Source organism: Lutra lutra, chromosome 12 (assembly GCF_902655055.1).
Source record: "Lutra lutra chromosome 12, mLutLut1.2, whole genome shotgun sequence".
Taxonomy (NCBI): domain Eukaryota; kingdom Metazoa; phylum Chordata; class Mammalia; order Carnivora; family Mustelidae; genus Lutra; species Lutra lutra.
In genome coordinates, this window is record NC_062289.1 from 95,463,354 (window position 1) to 95,480,278 (window position 16,925).

General features: G+C 48.7%; 1 protein-coding gene across 5 annotated transcripts in view; it reads left to right on the forward strand.

Moving 5' to 3' along the window:
• The first annotated feature begins 394 nt into the window (after positions 1-394).
• Positions 395-16,925, forward strand: part of ACACB (acetyl-CoA carboxylase beta) — a 121,941-nt gene continuing 105,410 nt past the window's right edge. Inside the window, exons 1-2 of one of the 5 annotated variants that reach the window (XM_047696368.1) lie at positions 3,609-3,757; positions 5,248-5,342. The gene's annotated coding sequence lies outside the window, so the exon portion shown is untranslated. Of the gene's footprint in view, positions 531-3,608; positions 3,758-5,247; positions 5,343-6,595; positions 6,646-16,696; positions 16,862-16,925 lie in introns of those variants that run through there. The other 4 variants (XM_047696370.1, XM_047696371.1, XM_047696372.1 and 1 more) reach the window with 4 other exon arrangements.

Below are 16,925 nucleotides of genomic sequence, written 5' to 3' on the forward strand. Positions count from 1 at the left end.
GCATGGGCCACAGGTGACAGAACTCTGTTCTAGGAGCTTCCACCCAGATGTCTGCAATGACTGCCCACCGGGCACAAATACTGTGTGCCACCACTGGGCAGTTCTGTGTGGCCCGTTGTGGGATCGTGTGAAAATCCTGCTCAGAATGATTCTGTCCCTCTTCTCAGACAAGGAGAAGAGCATCTATTGAGGGCTTTCAGAAAACAAGGAAGTCAGTTACTCCAAAAAGTCCTGCGAACCCCAAGTTATAAAATAATAGTGTGGACGTCACTATCTGTGAACTCAGTCCGGCAGGGCAAAGTCAGAGAATGGGAGGGTTTTCTTTTTTTAGACTTTAGCATGTTGTTAATATCCTCCCATGAATACATAATGCATTCTGTCCTTCCTAAAACTTCATTCTCTGCTTTGGTTTGCACCTAGAATAAAAAGTCTTAGAGTTTGGGACTGGAGAAGCAAACTTTACGAGGCATAAATGTGGCAGTGGCTTTTCATCCTTGTCGATCCTTCAAGACACATACAAGGAAAAACAGGTAGGGTTCTCTGTGCTACTTCGGAGGGGCCTGGCTTGTTGTCTGGTGGTGGGCCAAGCTGAGAAAAGTCTGGAACTTGGGTGGTCTCTCTTCCCACGTGGGAGTCCTAACCCACTTTGAACCTGGGTTTCACCACCTCAGGTCAGTCACTGTGTTGATGATCTTGGTTGGAATCTTAAAATTTTTTTTTTAATATTTTATTTTATTTATTTGACAGAGAGAGAGAGAGAGATCACAAGTAGGCAGAGAGGCAGGCAGAGAGAGAGGGGGGAAGCAGGCTCCCTGCTGAGCAGAGAGCCCGATGTGGGGCTCCATCCCAGGACCCTGAGATCATGACCTGAGCTGAAGGCAGAGGCTTAACCCACTGAGCCACCCAGGCGCCCCGGAATCTTAACATTTTTGAAGTATGTTTAGAAATGCAAATGTTGGTGAGGGGGAAGACCAGGAGATCAATAAGTTGCATTCTTTGGTATTTCCAGAATCCCGTTCTTCTCAGCTAGTGGCATTTGTGGTGGGGAGGGAGGATCCAAAGGCTTTCAACAAGCTCTTAGTAGGCCTTAGACATTACGGTAGCACAGATGCTCACCTGGGTGAGGCAGGCAGGCCAGGTCGGAGGACCCAGAGGTCTACCACGAGAGTCCTTGGCTTTCATGCAAGGTGGAAATCAAACACAAACCGGCAGGAAGTGAGAGCAGAGTTTATGGAAGACAACAGAGCCAGAGTGTCTGGAAGACTTGGAAAGGAAAAGGAGCATGAGTCTCGTTTTTGCCTGGAGTCTGGGGTTTTTACCAACTGACTGTGGTCTCGGCACGTGTCCTCCCAGGCATGTAGGAACTGGTGAGAACAAGGACAGGGTCCATCCTAAGGTTCTTACTCCCTGGAGCTAGCGGGTCTGGGGGGTCAGGCCTTCTAGTGCCAGTGGTCTGCAGTACGTACATGATGGCTTCGTGTGGTCCTTCCTGAGATACATTGTTGTGTCCTGGAAGACCCCAAAGATAACCATTAACTTCCTGTCCCTTGCAAGGAGGATGCATATTTAGGCATGGGTAGGGCAGGGGTGCAGGTCCTAGCAAGACTAAAAGTAGGAAAAGACATAGAGAAAGGAAATCAGCTTTTTCTTTCATGGGGTCCCTTCAGTTTCCCTGTCTCATGGGGGAAACTAAAAAATATCAACACCAGGCTCACTCCCAGAAATTGTAATTTAACTGGTCCTCAGGGAGAAGAGGAGACATCAGTATTTTTATGAAGCATCCAGTATATACAGGACCAGCAGCCTCTTTCTGGATGCCCCATTTTCCTTATGTGGTGTGGTCACTTAATTTTTTTCTTTTTGGCAATAATGATACTTAGGACTTTCTGAATCTAAGATCTATTTAAAGAAGTCTGTTTCTCTATGAATGTTCTTGTGCGTGGTGGGAAAAGTTCATGAACGTGCTCACTGGTTTCCAGCCCACCATTCAGCTTCTAGGAAATACCTATATCAGTAAAGAGAGAGACAGTGTTGAGGGGTAGTTGAGCTACCAGAATGAGGGGATGAGGGGTGTGTGTGTGTGTGTGTGTGTGTGTAGGGGTGTGGGGAGCATTTGTAGTCTTTTTGAAAGTAAGGAGTTTCATTAGGAAGCCATTACAAAGCACCTTTAAAAACAAGCCACCATGCAGAAGTCCGGCATGTGTGATTTTATTTCCTTTCTCCGAACCACGTGGTAAAATAGCTGGATAAGGCAGCAGGCTCTGCCGTTTGCCCAGAGCCGCAGGTAGAAGAGTCAGGACTCGAACCCGCGTGAGCCTGATTTCAAAGCCCTGTCGCTTTACCACTACTTACACTCTGTTCCCGTCACTGTTAGTGATGCTCTCAGGGGACTTCTGAATGGAGTTGATACAGAAGTTCCCTAAGTCACCGATGGCTCTCCCAGGAGAAACGGGACACGTCTGTAGTTGAAAAATGTGCCTCATTGAGAGGACTGTGCGAGCTACTCCTGAGTGACTGACTGCGTTTGGCTGAGTCCCCAAAGCCCCAGCCTTGGGGCTGCTGACCAGGGAGGGTGGAAGGTGTATGGGCCATGCACCATGAGCTCCGCTCTCATAAGACGGATGATTTCACCCTCTCCTCCTCTGAAGCGTGTGTGGTGCTGTCCCAGGTTACAGCCGGTGGGGTCAGGGCCTCAAGAGCGGGCGCAAAGTGCGCTTCCTGCTTACAAGTCCAGTGGAGAAGATCCGGAGTCCAGTGTGCTGACTTTTCCTTTCTGGAGGATAGGCCCGCACAGGAAGTCACCCTGGCTGTACCTGTCCGCGCCACCATTTAAACCGCTTTGCATAGGTTCAGGCTCTTGGCGGGTTTTTCTACCTGCTCAGTGAGGCACATCCTGGGTTTCCTGAGATTGTGGCCCCTGAGCTGCCATTCCCCCTTTTGTCAGAACACAGCGCCCTTTTGTGTGGCTTCTGCTCTCCCTGCCCTGGGTTGGACCTGGAGGTGACCTTTGTCCTACATTCCTCCAGCCCTCCCCCTGGCACAGAACACGGGCTCTGCGGCCTGGGTTCCCACCTTCCCTGCTGGGCCACAGAGAGAACCAGCCACCCAGGATGGAAGTGGAACTATTTGGGGTTGGTGTTTTGTTTTGTTTTGTTTTGTTTCCCTCTCTAAGGCACACTTTATTTGGTGGCGTTTTCATTCAGAAGGTTTTGAATCTTTTCCCGGGCAGAGAAGCCAGGTGACCCTTGGGTAACAGTTACATCAACCCCCTGGGAGCTTCTCCCTGCAGGCTTGGCTCAGAAGCTGTTTCTCAAACACCCAGCAACCTGTGTGCAATCAATTTTCTTCCTATCTGAGAAAGACTGGAGTGACTTGGTTCAGATCGCTGATGACGACAAGGACTTTAGATGCCCCACGGCTTAGATATCGAACAATTGTGAAAGACAGCAAAGGTCTGGGATTGAAAGGTGGCAGGCAGGTCTGTCCTGCAGTGGTGAGGCCACACGGTGCAGGGAGAGGGGGGTGGATCCTGTTCCACACAGCCTGGGCTGGGACAGAGCCAGCGCCTGAAGGTTAAGTGCTTCAGAGATATTTTTAAACGGCAGGGACCAGTTAATCTAAAAGTGACGCTCATACTCCCAGCAGCGAGCAGCTAGCCAGCTTAGAGTTGGGCCCTTTGCAAACAAGGAGCCCAGAACATGCAACCCTGAAGGCACAGTTGAGGAGACCTGGAAGAGGAAAGGTGGAGGGACAGGTGGTAAGTGAGCTTCCCCTTCCCTGGGGTCCCTGGCTGGAAAGCCTGTGTCCCTGGGCACTGGGCTGTCCTTCCCCAAAAGAGGGCAGGTGGGCTTTCCAGGGGAATGAGAACTCCTGTTCAGTTTTCGGGGAGCTGATCAGAGGGCTGGAAATGAAACCTAGATGAGGAACAGCCATTCTATCCTTCTATAAATGGTTATGTTGCTGGGAATGTCCATGCAGACTCTCTTCATCAGTTCCACAAACCAAAATGGGAGGGTTAGGTTTTAGGATTACTGAACAGGCAGTTGTGTGATTTTTTTTTTTCCTTCCCTCTAAGCCGTCTTTTTTTTTTTTTTTTTTTTTTAAGATTTTATTTATGAGAGAGCGTGCACAAGCAGGGGGAGAGGCAGAGGGAGAGAGACAAGCAAGCTCCCTGCTGAGCTAAGAGCGTGATGTGGGACTCTATCTTAGGACCCAGGGATCGTGACCTAAGCCGTAGGCAGACGCTTAACTGACCAAGCTACCCAGGTGCCCCCAAGGCGTCTTAAGGAAAACTTTTCTGTTTCTTCTAGATGTCCCATCTCTCAGACTGTTACTTATTATTATTTTTTAAAACAGACTCTAGGGGCACCAGGGTGGCTCAGTCGGTTGAGCGTCTGACTCTTGGTTTCAGCTCAGATCATGATCTCAGGGTCATGAGATCGAGCCCGAGTTGGGCTGTGCACTCAGTGGGGAGTTAGTCTGCTTGAGATTCTCTCTCTCCTTCTCGCCCCTCCCTCCTTGCTCACGCTCTCTCTTTCTTTCTCTGTCACAAATAACTAACTAAATAAATCTTTAAAAAAAAATAAAAGCAGGCCAAGAGTAAAGCATTTGTAACAGTCCTGTATCACTAGAAAGCTGTTTCATGTTTCTAAAGTGCACTAGGAAGTAAAAGGCAAGCAGCATGGAGTAAAACGGGTCTCCCTGTGCTCTACTTCCACCTGCCCCTCCTCCTCCTGGTGTGCCCAGTTGGGCATAGGACTTCCCAGACCTTGGGGGCTCCTGGGTGGCTCAGTCAGTGAAGCATCCAACTCTTGGTTTCAGCTCTAGTCCTGAATTCAGGGGCATGAGCTCAAACCCCGCGTCAGGCTCTGTGCTGGGTGTGGAACCTAATTGGGATTCTCCCTCTCCTGCTGCCTACCCCCCCTCCCATCCCCAATCTTATTTCTAAAGAAAAAAAATAACCAAAATAAAACAAAACAAACAAAAAACCTTCCCAGACCTGGTGTCTCAAAGACCTATTCTGTGCCTTCACCTGGTACACAGCTGTCTCTCCCGAAGATCATAATTATTATTTTTTATTATTATTATTTTACCTTCAGTGGGCTTCCGTGGAAGTTGGGAGACCCACCATCCACAGTAGCCCAGGACTGAGGACTGAGGCAGAACTCCTGGGAAGCCAGTCTTTACATTTAAAACTGCAAAGTAGAGACAATTTTTTATAAACTGTTTTTTTTTTCCTTCTAACAGTATCTTGGGAAATATCTAGAAGATGTGATTTCCTCACTGACTTCTCCGAGTTTTAAATGGAAAGACTCCGCCGATCCTCAGTCATGTGATTGGAGGTACAAACATCCTCACTTGATGAGTTTATTTGAGCAGCTCTAGGAAGGCATCTTATGTTTATGCAAAGGAGATTTTTAAAACATTTTGTTTTAAAGATTTTATTTGGGAGAGAGAGAGAGCAACAGGGATGAAGGGCAGAGGGAGAAGCAGACTCCCCACTCAGCCGGGAACCTGAGGCTGGGCTAGATCCCAGGACCCTGGGATCATGACCTGAGCTGAAGGCAGATGCTTCACTGACTCAGCCACCCAGGTGCCCTAAAACATTTTTTTTTTTTAATTGACTACAGTTAATGTGCAATGATACAATAGTTTCAGGTGTATGCCTAGTGGTTCAGCTTCTCTGGATGTCACACCGTGCTCACAAGTGTAGCCACCGTCTGTCCCATCGCTCTCACGCTATCATTGACTCTCTTCCCAATGCTGTGCCTTTAATTCCCAAGACTTCATTCCATGACAGGGCCTTCCCCTGCCCCCATTTTGCCCATCCCCCCACCACCCTCCTCTCTGGAAACCATCAGCTTGTTTTCTGTATTTATTGATCTGATTCAGTTTTTTGTTTATTCATTTTTGAAGATTCCACTTATGAGTGAACTCATACAGTATCTGTCTTTCTCAGTCTTATTTCAGCAAACGTGATACCCCTGGCTCCATCTGTTTTGTTGCAAATGGCACGATTTCTTTCCTTTTTTATGGCTGAGTGGTATTTCACTGTATCTATCTACAGATATTTTTTATTTATAAATATATAAATATGTATCTATATCTATCTACGCCACATCTTCGTTACCCATTTTGTCTGTTGATGGTCTGTTAGGCTGCTTCCTTAATTCGGCTATTGTAGATAATACATCAGTAAACATAGGGATGAATGTATCTTTTCAAATTAGTGTTTTTGTTTTCTTTCTTTTAAAGATTTTATTTATTTATCTGAGAGAGAGAACGAGCAGGGGAGCAGCAGGCAGAGGGAGAAGCAGGCTCCCCACTGAGCAGGGAGCCTGACATGGGGCTTGACCCTGGGATCATGACCCTGGGATCATGACCCGAGCCGAAGGCAGACGCATAATGACTGAGCCACCCAGGCACCCCAGTATGTTTGTTTTCTTTGGGTAAATACTTAGTAGTGTGATTACTGGGTCATATGGTAATCCGTTTTTTTTTTTTTTTTTGAGGCACCTCCATTCTGTCTCCACAATGGCTGTACCAGTTTGCATTCCTGCCAACAGGGCACGAGGGTTCCCCTTTCTCCACATCCTCCCTGACACCTGTTATTTCTTGTCTTTGTGGTTTTAGCCATCCTGACAGGTATGAGGTGGTTTTCATTTGTATTTCCCTGATGATGAGCAATGTTGAACACCTTTTTGTGTGTCTGTTGGCCATCTGTGTGTCTTACTTGGAAAAATGTTCAGATCCTCTGCCCATTTTTTAAATCAGACTTTTTGTTGTTGTTGTTGTTGAGTTGTAGAAGTTCTTTATATATTTTGGATATTAACCCCTTATCAGATACAGCATTTGCAAACATCTTCTCCCATTCAGTAAGTTGCCTTTTTGTTTTTTTGATAGTTTCCATTGCTGAGCAAAAGGTTTTCATTTTGATGGGGTCCTAGTAGTTGATTTTATGCAAAGGAGTTTTTTTTTTTCTTCTACTCAGGGGCTACGTAAGCTCTGTTTTATCACCATTAGATATGAGACATAAATCAGAGTATTACATGAGATACTTAATCTTCAGGGGGCAATAAACATTTTAAGCTTTTCAAATGGAGACTTCCTCAAAGCCTTATCCCTGTAGAAACTTGGCAACACCTTATTCTCAGTTTTCCTCTGAATTTTGACTCAAGGATCTTCAAAGGAGTGTGCATCTGGACCCTTCCATCCATGGAAGCCTGGAAGGATGGTCAGAAATCATGAATTTTCCCTGAAAACTTCATGCACGTTTCACGTTCTATTGTAATAGATCTTTGCTATAATAAGAGTCAACTTACTACCTTAAAGTAAGAAAGCTCTCCAGGAACACAGGACGGGTTTGTTTAGGTTGTGCTAGACAGTCTGGGCTGCGCAACAAGGAACCTGAGGTACTGATTACTAAGTGGTTGGCATGCAGCTGGTGTTGAATTAGGCACAAGGACAACCCTAGGACGAAGTGTTATTTACTCCATTGCCCCAACCAGAAAGCCAAGGTTTGGAGAATTCATGTGACTGGCTCTGGTCAATCACATGACACATGGGAGAGTCTCCACTCAGGTCAGCCCCACACAGAAGTGGGGCTCTCTGGACCTCTCTGGGTCACCCGGCACAGCACACCTTAGCACCCTTACCTGTGCTGGGCCCCCATAACACAGCCTCACTTTTCAATTAGCCCAGGATTGGTGCCACCCCCTGTTGGACCCGCTAATGCATCTTTTCAAATCAAATCAAATCAATCATGGGTGAGAGTGATAAGGAAGGACAACTCTGCACACACTCTTCCTTCTATTTGGAAGTAAACGGGTCTCAGACTCCAGTAGTAACTAGAATAGTTAGTTATTGGAAACGCCCCTCTTAGCAGATCTTCCTCTGTTATGAGGAAGGCTGTGGTCTCTTATTTCCACATTCCCAACCAAATGGGACTCCTTTGGAGGAATAGCCTATGTAAGATGGAGAAGGGGCTCTGGTTCCAGTTTTGGAAACATTGGGCTGCTCATGGGGAGCTCAGATCCTTTCTGGCAGGACTTCTCAGAGCCTTGAATATACTGACCTGTGGTGGGTCTCTCTAAAATGTGACTTTGGGACTGAGCAGAGCTGGGGACCATCTTTCAGGGCTGGCAGTCCCATCCTTACCTCCTGAGAAGCATGAAATAGTCTCATTTTGTGCCTTCCTCAATTTTCCTTCAGAATCCCGGGAGGCAGGATCCTGCCATGGATAAATGTCACAGGAGTTGAGCTTGAGTACAGGGCTCCAAGGCAGTATGTGTGTTTGTGTGTGTGTGTGTGTGTGTGTGTGTGTGCATGTGTGTATGTGTGTGTATGTATGGAGCCAGAGCCAGAGCCCAGCCTCCCACGTTCCGGATGAATTGGAACAGGGAGATCTGCCAGCAGGCTGTTGCATTAACTTGGGCATGGGGCGAGGTGGTGGTGGGCAAGGAAACGCACCGACCCTGCAGCTGGACTGTTACAGCCAGCTCTGCCGCTTCACGATGTGACCTTGGGCAACAGATCCCTCCTTTGCCTCAGCTCGTCATCTGCAGAATGGGAACACATACTTCCCGGAGTTTCTGTGGACAAGCAAAGGGATAATAAGGTCGAAGCGCAGAGTTTAAGACCTGGTATACAGGAAGTACTTAACAAACATTAGCCTTTATTATCGTTTAGCAATTTCCTTGCTTTGTTGAAGGGTTGCTGTATGCCTTCCACTGTATCTACCCTCCATTTACACAAGAGCCATTTTTGAGGAACGCTTGTGCCTAGGGAAGGGGTCAGGGAGCCTGTACCAGGAATGTTGAAAAATTTGAACAGACCTGGGTTTTAGGCCCCACCTTACCCTCATAGAGTTGATTTTCTAGTGGGGAAGACAGTTGTGCACACAAGTGACCTCACCCATAACAGTGGTCTGTGAGGAGCCCTGGGAGGGAGAGGACAGGGAGTCACGAGGGCACAGAGTAGGAGCCTGGCACTCCGAGCAGCAGCTCTGGCAGCCCCCTGTGTCACAGGGAGAGGGTAGGGGTGGGGATTCACGTCCAGGTAGTAGCCCACTGCCTGACCTTGATGTTCACACCCTCGAAACTCACTGGGGCATGAGGACCTGCCAGGGAGGTGGGAAGGATGGGCTGGACACAGAGGCGGACCTGGGTCAGGTGGAGGCACTGAGGCATCCCATGGGTATTTACTGACCCTTCTGTGTGCTGGGCACTGCACTGTGGGGCCGGGGGTGGGACAGAGCCAGTCCTTTCCCAAGAAGTTTACGTTCAAGGGGGTGGGGGGGATGAGTGAGTGTATCTGTGACAATGTAGTGTCAGTTCAGCCTGTGGCAAGTGAGGTGAAGGAAAGAGACATGTCATCAAGAATAAGATCCATGGGTGTCAGGGCGGGTCTGGGTGGAAACACAGAAGCAAAAGCAGAAAAAGGAGCAAGAGATAACCATGCCAGGGTGCAGTGGTGGGAAAGAACATTCCAGAACATGGGCCCACAAGCACAGAGGGCCCAAAGGGGTCCAGTGGCCAGAGAGTGGTTAGGGGGGCCAGATCTCCAGGGCCATGTGGATCACAAAAGAATACAATGTAGAGCCACTGAGAATGTGAAATTCAGCTCAGCTGCCCACCACCAGAGCACGCAGACTTGCGGCAAGTTTAACTCTTGAACTCTAAGATTACTCTTCATTTAAAAAAAAGGTGGGGGGCTTCTCATGATACTGATCTCACAGAGTGGAATGAGGTGATGCTTATAAAAATGCTTAGTACAGAGCCTGGCACATAGTTAGTACTAATAAATTTTAACAGTTAGTACCAATATACAGGTTTTAATCAGTCGACAGGTGTCTTAAATTTTGGTACAGAAGTCAAGTTAACTTTTTTTTTTAAAGATATATTTATTTATTTTAGAGAGAGAGAGAGAGAGCACACAAGTGGGAGGGACAGGGAGAGGGAGAGAGATCCTCCAGCAGACCACACTGGGCTCAGAGCTCGACCCAGGGCTTGACACGGGGCTATGATCCCCAAGATCATAAGGTCATACCCTGAGCCAAAACCAAGAGTCTCAACCAACTGCACCACCCAGGAGCCCCAACTTTAAAAAAAAAAAAAAAAAAACACATTCAGTGGTAGAGAGAATTAGCACAATGCCTCCTCTCTGCACTTACCACCCTCTTTGGTAACCATCAATTTTCTGCACATCCAGTTTAGTCCAGCCACACATACACCCTTTTCCCTGTGTTTCCCCCATTTTACTGTGAAAAATTTCAAACCTGCAAGGAAGTTAAAAGAATCCTATGGGAGCACCCCATACACCCATCACATTTCATGTCAATTGCAGACATCAGTACCTTTCTCCCTGAGTACTAAATTGCATCCTGTCCTTAACTAGAGTTCCAGGGTCCCCCAGTCACGGGGAGGGGAGATTGTTTTCAAGCAACTCTCAGAGCCAGTTAAATACTTTAGTGCCTATTTCTACAAGAGATGGCCTTTTAAAAAAGGCATCGCCATGATTGTTTCCAACACCATTAACAGCATTTCTTAACCCAGTACCCAGTACCCGGTTCATGCTCCGCGCCCTCTTTCTCAAAGATGTTGAACGCTCATTCTGTTCCCATCAGGACCTATTAAGGTCCTATTAAGCCTCTCTTCATCTGTAATAACCACCCTGCTGCCTTTATCAAATGCCAGTTACTTATAGAAGAAAGTCGGTCATTTGTCCCGTGGAATTTTCCACATCTTGGATGTGGCTGATGACGCAACTCTCAAGCGTCATTTAATGAGTTCCTCTGTCCCTGTAAATCAGTGCTCGGGTCTTGAGGCTTGTGAATCAGTTCAGGTCCAAATCCTTGGCAAGACTACTTCGACATGCTGCCATGTCACCGCATGCCATCTACTACGTGGCATCGAAAAGAGTGTAATGTCAGGTTATCCTGCTTTCAGTGACATGAACTCCTCGGTAGACGTGGGAACCAACGTCAGCCTTATAAAGTCCCTGGTAGGCCTTGACTGAATAGTTCACAAGCCATGGACCATCAAAGCCCTACGTAGGCCCATGTTATTTCCTTACTAGCTGCAAATGTGGTTTCCTGCTTCCCTCCATCCTCGTTCACTTACTAGCTATCATTCTATAACATACAAATTTCATCCACCATCTGAAATACAGAGCATTTTCCTACAGGAAAGGCAGGATAAATGCTCTGCTGCGTCCTTTTTTTTTAATCCCCCAAGTCCGTTATCAGAGTCATGATGGTACCATTGTGAGCTCCCAAGGTATCAGTGAGGTTGTTTTTGTTTTGAGGAACACGATGACCACATGGTTTTTGAAACTGCTTGGATGTATTTCAATTCACTGCAGTGATCACCTTTTAATGGTCCCAGGTATCTCGACTTTGGCAGGGCAAACCCCCTCAGGGTCCTTGCTTTCAGGCAGAGCAAGAAATTGCAACTCACTGTGTACATTTCTGCCCCAGGCCTGGAGTGAGCCATTTCCCCCAAGCAGTCCTGGTTCCTTGCAGTGGGAAACATACTTAGAAATCATAATCTGGGACAAGGAATGTTTTAGAGGTTCCTCCTATGCATCGTGGACTGGGGTCAGGGAGCTGGGTCAAGAGGCTTGTACGTGGTTCAAGTAAGTGATAACAGGGGCTTGATCTTAAGTAAAGCACTTGGCACCATGCCTGGTGCGTCATGGAGAGCACGATAAATATTAGAACACTCTCTGTTTGTGTTCTTTATATCAGTTTGTGTAAACATCACCGAAAACTCTCTGAGGAAGGCAGTCTTACCATCCCCACTAAATACGTGAGAAAACCAAGGCACAGAGAGGTGAGAAAATTTGCTGAAGGTCACACAGGAAATAAAGAGCAGAAACAGAACTTGGAGCTAGGCACTCTGGATTCCATACTCCAAGCAATACACTGCGTCTTAATTTCAAACCCGGAAATGACCTAAATTGGTTTCTGGCAGAAAATGTGACCTACCAGCAGGGCTGGCCTGCTTACGCTTGTTAAATTGGGATTCCAATGAGGGTCTCCAGGGGCAGGCCATGCTTTAGACCCTCTCCCTGCCCCCAGGGATTTCTGCAACCGTGCCCTTTAGCAGGTGCAAATGTGCCCTCTGTCCACACAATTTACCAGCTCTTCCAGCTCTTTACTTAGTCTTTACCAGAGCCTTTGTGAGGTTGGCCTCACTCACAACTGAAGAGCTGAGGTCTAGACATTCAAATCCAGAACTGTCACTGCAGAGTTTCCTGGCTGCTGGTGGTGCCAAGGCTCCAACCCCGATTCTGTGTCTAGAGCCATTTTTGCTTTTTGTTCTGGAAGGGACAGGACAGAGGAGAAGTTGCTCCTTTTTAGAGAGACAAATCACCCATGGCACTCTGATGATTCCTCCCAACATTAGCGACCAGATTGCCAAAGCTGGCGGGAAATGCTGGCACGGCCTTGAAGGAGAGCAACTGTCCCTAGAAGGTCAGGTTGACTCAGGTTGGGAGTCACATCACTGCTTTTCAGGTTGGATGGTGCACTGGCCCTGCCCCGGGACTAGGTTTGGGGGAGGCCCTCAGCCAGCAGAGCCAGGGGTTTTTGGTGGAAGGGATAACTCCCCACATCTCAGCTCAACATCAGGGAGAAGACTTGCTCGACAAAGTCCCTTGGTCTCTAAGGCAGGGGCTGCTCAGCACAACCCCAAGTAGGAATGTTAACGAGAAAAAGAACGACGGTAATCGCAGAAACTCCTGATGGCATGCCTCATTTATGCCAACCTAAGCAGTCTACAGACGTGAGTTCATTGACTTGCCTTTTGGGGTGCTGAGGTTGGTCCTGTTACTATCCCCATTTTACAGACGGAACTACTGAGCTCGGGTTTAACTGCTCTGCCTTCGGTCACACTGAGGGTGGTGGAGCTGATTTTCCGGGCAGTCAGAGTGCAGAGTCTGTTGACTCTTGCACTGTAGCTCACCATCATTCCGGGAAGGAGCTGTAAATCCCTTCCACCTCCCGTGACCCTGCAGGGTCATTTGTCCCTGTCCACTGCCCCCCGCCACCCCTTTCTCAGCACCAGGCAGGCTGTTTGGTTCCCGGAAAGCGCCAAAGTTCTTGGCCCCTCCTGCTTCTAGGTTTTCATGCCTCCTGTACCACAGCCCACCAGCACTCCTCCTCCACTTTCCTGCACATCCAACCATCAACTTCGGCAGTTTCTACAAGGATGGCTCAGGTGGGGACCCGCCTCTCAACATTTCTCCACAAGGCAGGCACCCAGCTGAAACCATTCAGGCTAGGTTTGCCTGGGCCAGCAGATCAACCCCATCAAATTTGGGCTTGGCTCACCAGGTGCTCATTGAGCACCTGCAGTGAGCCTGGGAAAACTGAAATTCACTAGCTTTTCATAAGTGGGTTTTCCTCCCAGAAGTTGTCTGCTGATGCTGCAAACCTGCTTGACTCACATCAGACAGTTTGGGATTTGGTACCAAAGCATAGACATGTAGATGATCTAGACCTGTTCGCATGGTCCTTGGGCTTCTCCGGAGCCCCAGATGTTCTGACAAATGACTAGTTTGAGAACTATCAAGCCTCCCTGGTTCTCATTTCCAGACTTCGGATTCTACCTGTCGAAGAAGGTAGCCCATTAATCAATGGAATCAACAGCCTGCCCCCTGCCCCCTCTTACAAATGGAGGCTTTGGAGTCAGGCAGAGCAGGGCTGAATTCTGTGTACTTCCAGGCTGTGTGACTTTGGGCGAGTCACTCCCCTTTTCTGGGCATTGGGTTTTCATGCGCAGTCTGTGGAGTGGGATGAGAACACTACTTCCCCGGAAGCACTTTCTTGAGGAGTAAAGGAGGACCTGCACACAGGAGAGTCACTGCGACGGAAGGCGTTACTGTGTCATCAGCACGAGGAGCTTTAGCATCTGTGGTTAGGGAATTAGGGACAGTGTGGTGTGTGTGTGAGGTGAGGGGTGAAATTCTCTTGCTCTCCCTGGCACTTTCCTTCTTGGGCGAGGAGCCATGACATCTCACACGCCCAATGCCCTCAGCTCAATCTCAAGGGAAGGCGAGATTCTTGAATCAGTCCCTTCCTGCCCTCTCATCTGCACCATCACGTGTCATCTTCAGATCCAAAAAATAAATATATTAAGAGAACAACAAGTATCTTTCACAGTAGAACACTTTGCTAATTGCTGCTCCCAGTTAAGTAACTTTGGCAGTGCCCCATCTTTGTCCAGTGGTGTTATTAATTCACCATCTGGCATGATACCAAGGGCAACCTCTGCTTGCGACGTCTTCCCCTCCTTAGTAACCTGGAAGACTCCTATTCATCCCTCAGAGGCCCAGAGCAGATGTCACTCTTAGTTCTCCCTCATGCCTGTCTCCACCCTTGGAAGGACTGGCCTCTTCCTGATTCTGGCCGTCTAGTGGCTAGATCTTTGTTCGAAAGACTTGTTCTTGGTCTGAGCAGGACTCTCCTGTCTCCCCCAAAGACCTTCTTAGGAGAAGAAGACCAAAACCCAGAGAAGTGGTTGTGCTATTTATTTCTTGGTTGCATTTTAGCCCCTCAGCAAGTGGACCCAGGGATTTAGGAACCAGGTCACAGCTCTGAGAAACCTAGCAGTACTGACAGTCACTTTCCAGATCTGCTAACTTGGGAGCCATCTCAGGGCTTATGGAGGGAAATTCTGCCCAGAGAGCAAGAGCACATGAGGGTTAGGAGTGTGGGCTTCCTGATTGAGGCCACCTGGGTCCTAAAAGTCTGAACTTGGGAGGGACTGAGCTTCCAGAGGGGTGGAAGAGTGTACAAGGAAAAGCTGATGGGAGGATGTGTGTAAAGCTTGTAGCACAAGAGCTGTGTTAGGTTGCATACTCACCAGCTGCTAGTGACAGAAAAACACTCCCAGTGACTTACTAGGCATCACTTCTGATCCCCTGTGGCGTTCTCTAGCACTGCCTTCCTTTCTTTAACCCCATGTCAGCATTAAAAACCACCCCCCCGGAAAAACAAGAGCAGCAGCAACAGAATCACGCAGCGTCCCCGGGAATGTCCCCGTTGGATGAGGGACTAGAGAAGAAGTTAATCCAGCCTAGCCCAGGCTGTGGATGTCCCAGAGATTTCCGCCCTTCGGGAAGTCACCTGCCCTGTGGTGCCCTCCTTGACAGCTTGAGGCTAGGTGCTGGAGAAGCTGATGAGTCCTAGGGCTGTCCCCTGGGGGTCTGCCTGTCCCACTTGGGCCTGATCCTCAGGTCCTCAGGGAGTTGCCAGGACACCTGACTGGTGGTGCACAGGCACCTGTCACCCAAATGTGAGTCCGTGGTGTACATTTGTGCAGGTGGACACTGGGCAGAAACCACGCTGTCGGTCACCTGCCTCGTCCTTTGCATTTCACCACCCCAAGAAGGGGAAGGCCATGTTCAGTGACTATGCGGGTCTTGGCTTCTCCTTCTCCTAATCCTCTGATGTGGGTGGGCCTTTGTCCTTCTGCTTCTTTTTTCTAGATGAGGAACCTCAGGCACACAGCGGGAACACAATGTGTCTGAGATGACAGTCTGTGGGGTGGTGGGGGCTGTCACAGTGTTGACTCAGCCTACCCTGAACAGCTCCAGGTGCTGTATCCTGTGTCCCGCACAGGCAATCACCTTGGACTCCTGGTTAGGGATGTCCTTCCGCTATGTGGCGGGTGGCCACCTGAAGTTCCCGGAGGGTATTGCCCAAGGCTTACCCCACTAGTAGGGGGCAGAGCCGAGATGTGAACCTGGGTCACTTCCCAGGGCACCAGATGAGAGATGCTCAAGGGCAGTAGATTTTGCCGTGAATGGTGCCTTGGTATAGAAAGAGCACCAGCCTAGAGCCGAGACCTTAGCGCTGGTCATGGCTATGTCCCTCATTTCACGTGGGACCTCTGGCCTCTGCTCATTTAAAACTAAGGATGTGGGACACCTGGGTGGCTCAGTCATTAAACGTCTGCCTTTGGCTCAGGTGATTGATCTCAGCGTCCTGGGATGGAGCCCCACATTGGGCTCCTTGCTCATCTGGGTGCCTGCTTCTCCCTCTCCCATGTTCCCTCTCTTGCTTTCTTTGTCATAAATAAATAAAATCTATAAAATTTTTTTTAAATAAGGACACTGGCCTCACTGACCCCCAAGTGTCCCCTCCTAGGGTGCAGGTTGGAGCAGGTGGATTTTTTGGGAAACTCGGTGACCTGTGACCCCTGGTTCCTAGAGGCCGGAGTGCAGGTTACTGTATCCTCTAGTCAGCTTGGAACGCTCATGTGGGTAGCTCCTCTCAACTTCGTTATTTCTGAATTAGCAAAAGGACCTTGGGCCATGCCCTTGGCAGCCGGAGGGCTCTTGGCTACCCACCCACCCACCCATCGCCCTGACACTCTGCTTCTCTTTCCATCATGCCTCACTTGGCCAAACCCCAGCAAAGTGACTGATGGATAAACACATAGAAACAGAAGGCACTTGTAATTAGGGAAGCATTAGGGGAGCGCACTCTAGAGACAGATTTGGGCAAGAGGGTGATTATATAAACAGTGAAGTAGGCCTAAATACAGGAATGTGGCAAGCTAAAGGGAGGTGGCCCGAGGGGCTGACCCTTAAGTTGCTGAGCTGAGATCAGGGGAGGGCTGAGCAAGGACCTTTGCAAATAGCTTATATTTGCAGGTGATGAATAAGAACATGGCTGACTTGGGTTAAAAATTCACCCCAGTTGGAGCACTGGCCTGTCCAGACTCCTCCCCCCATGGCCTGATGCATGACACCAGCCTCCTCCTAAAAGATGACACCCTGGGCCCCTAGTCACCCTGTAGGCGCCTCTCATACCCACACGACCTTGGAGCTGGTGGAGGTGGCCACAGCGATGGTAAGTATTAGCACACAACTGTGAGTTCATCTTGATGGGAGGAAAAATCCGACTGTGACATGGG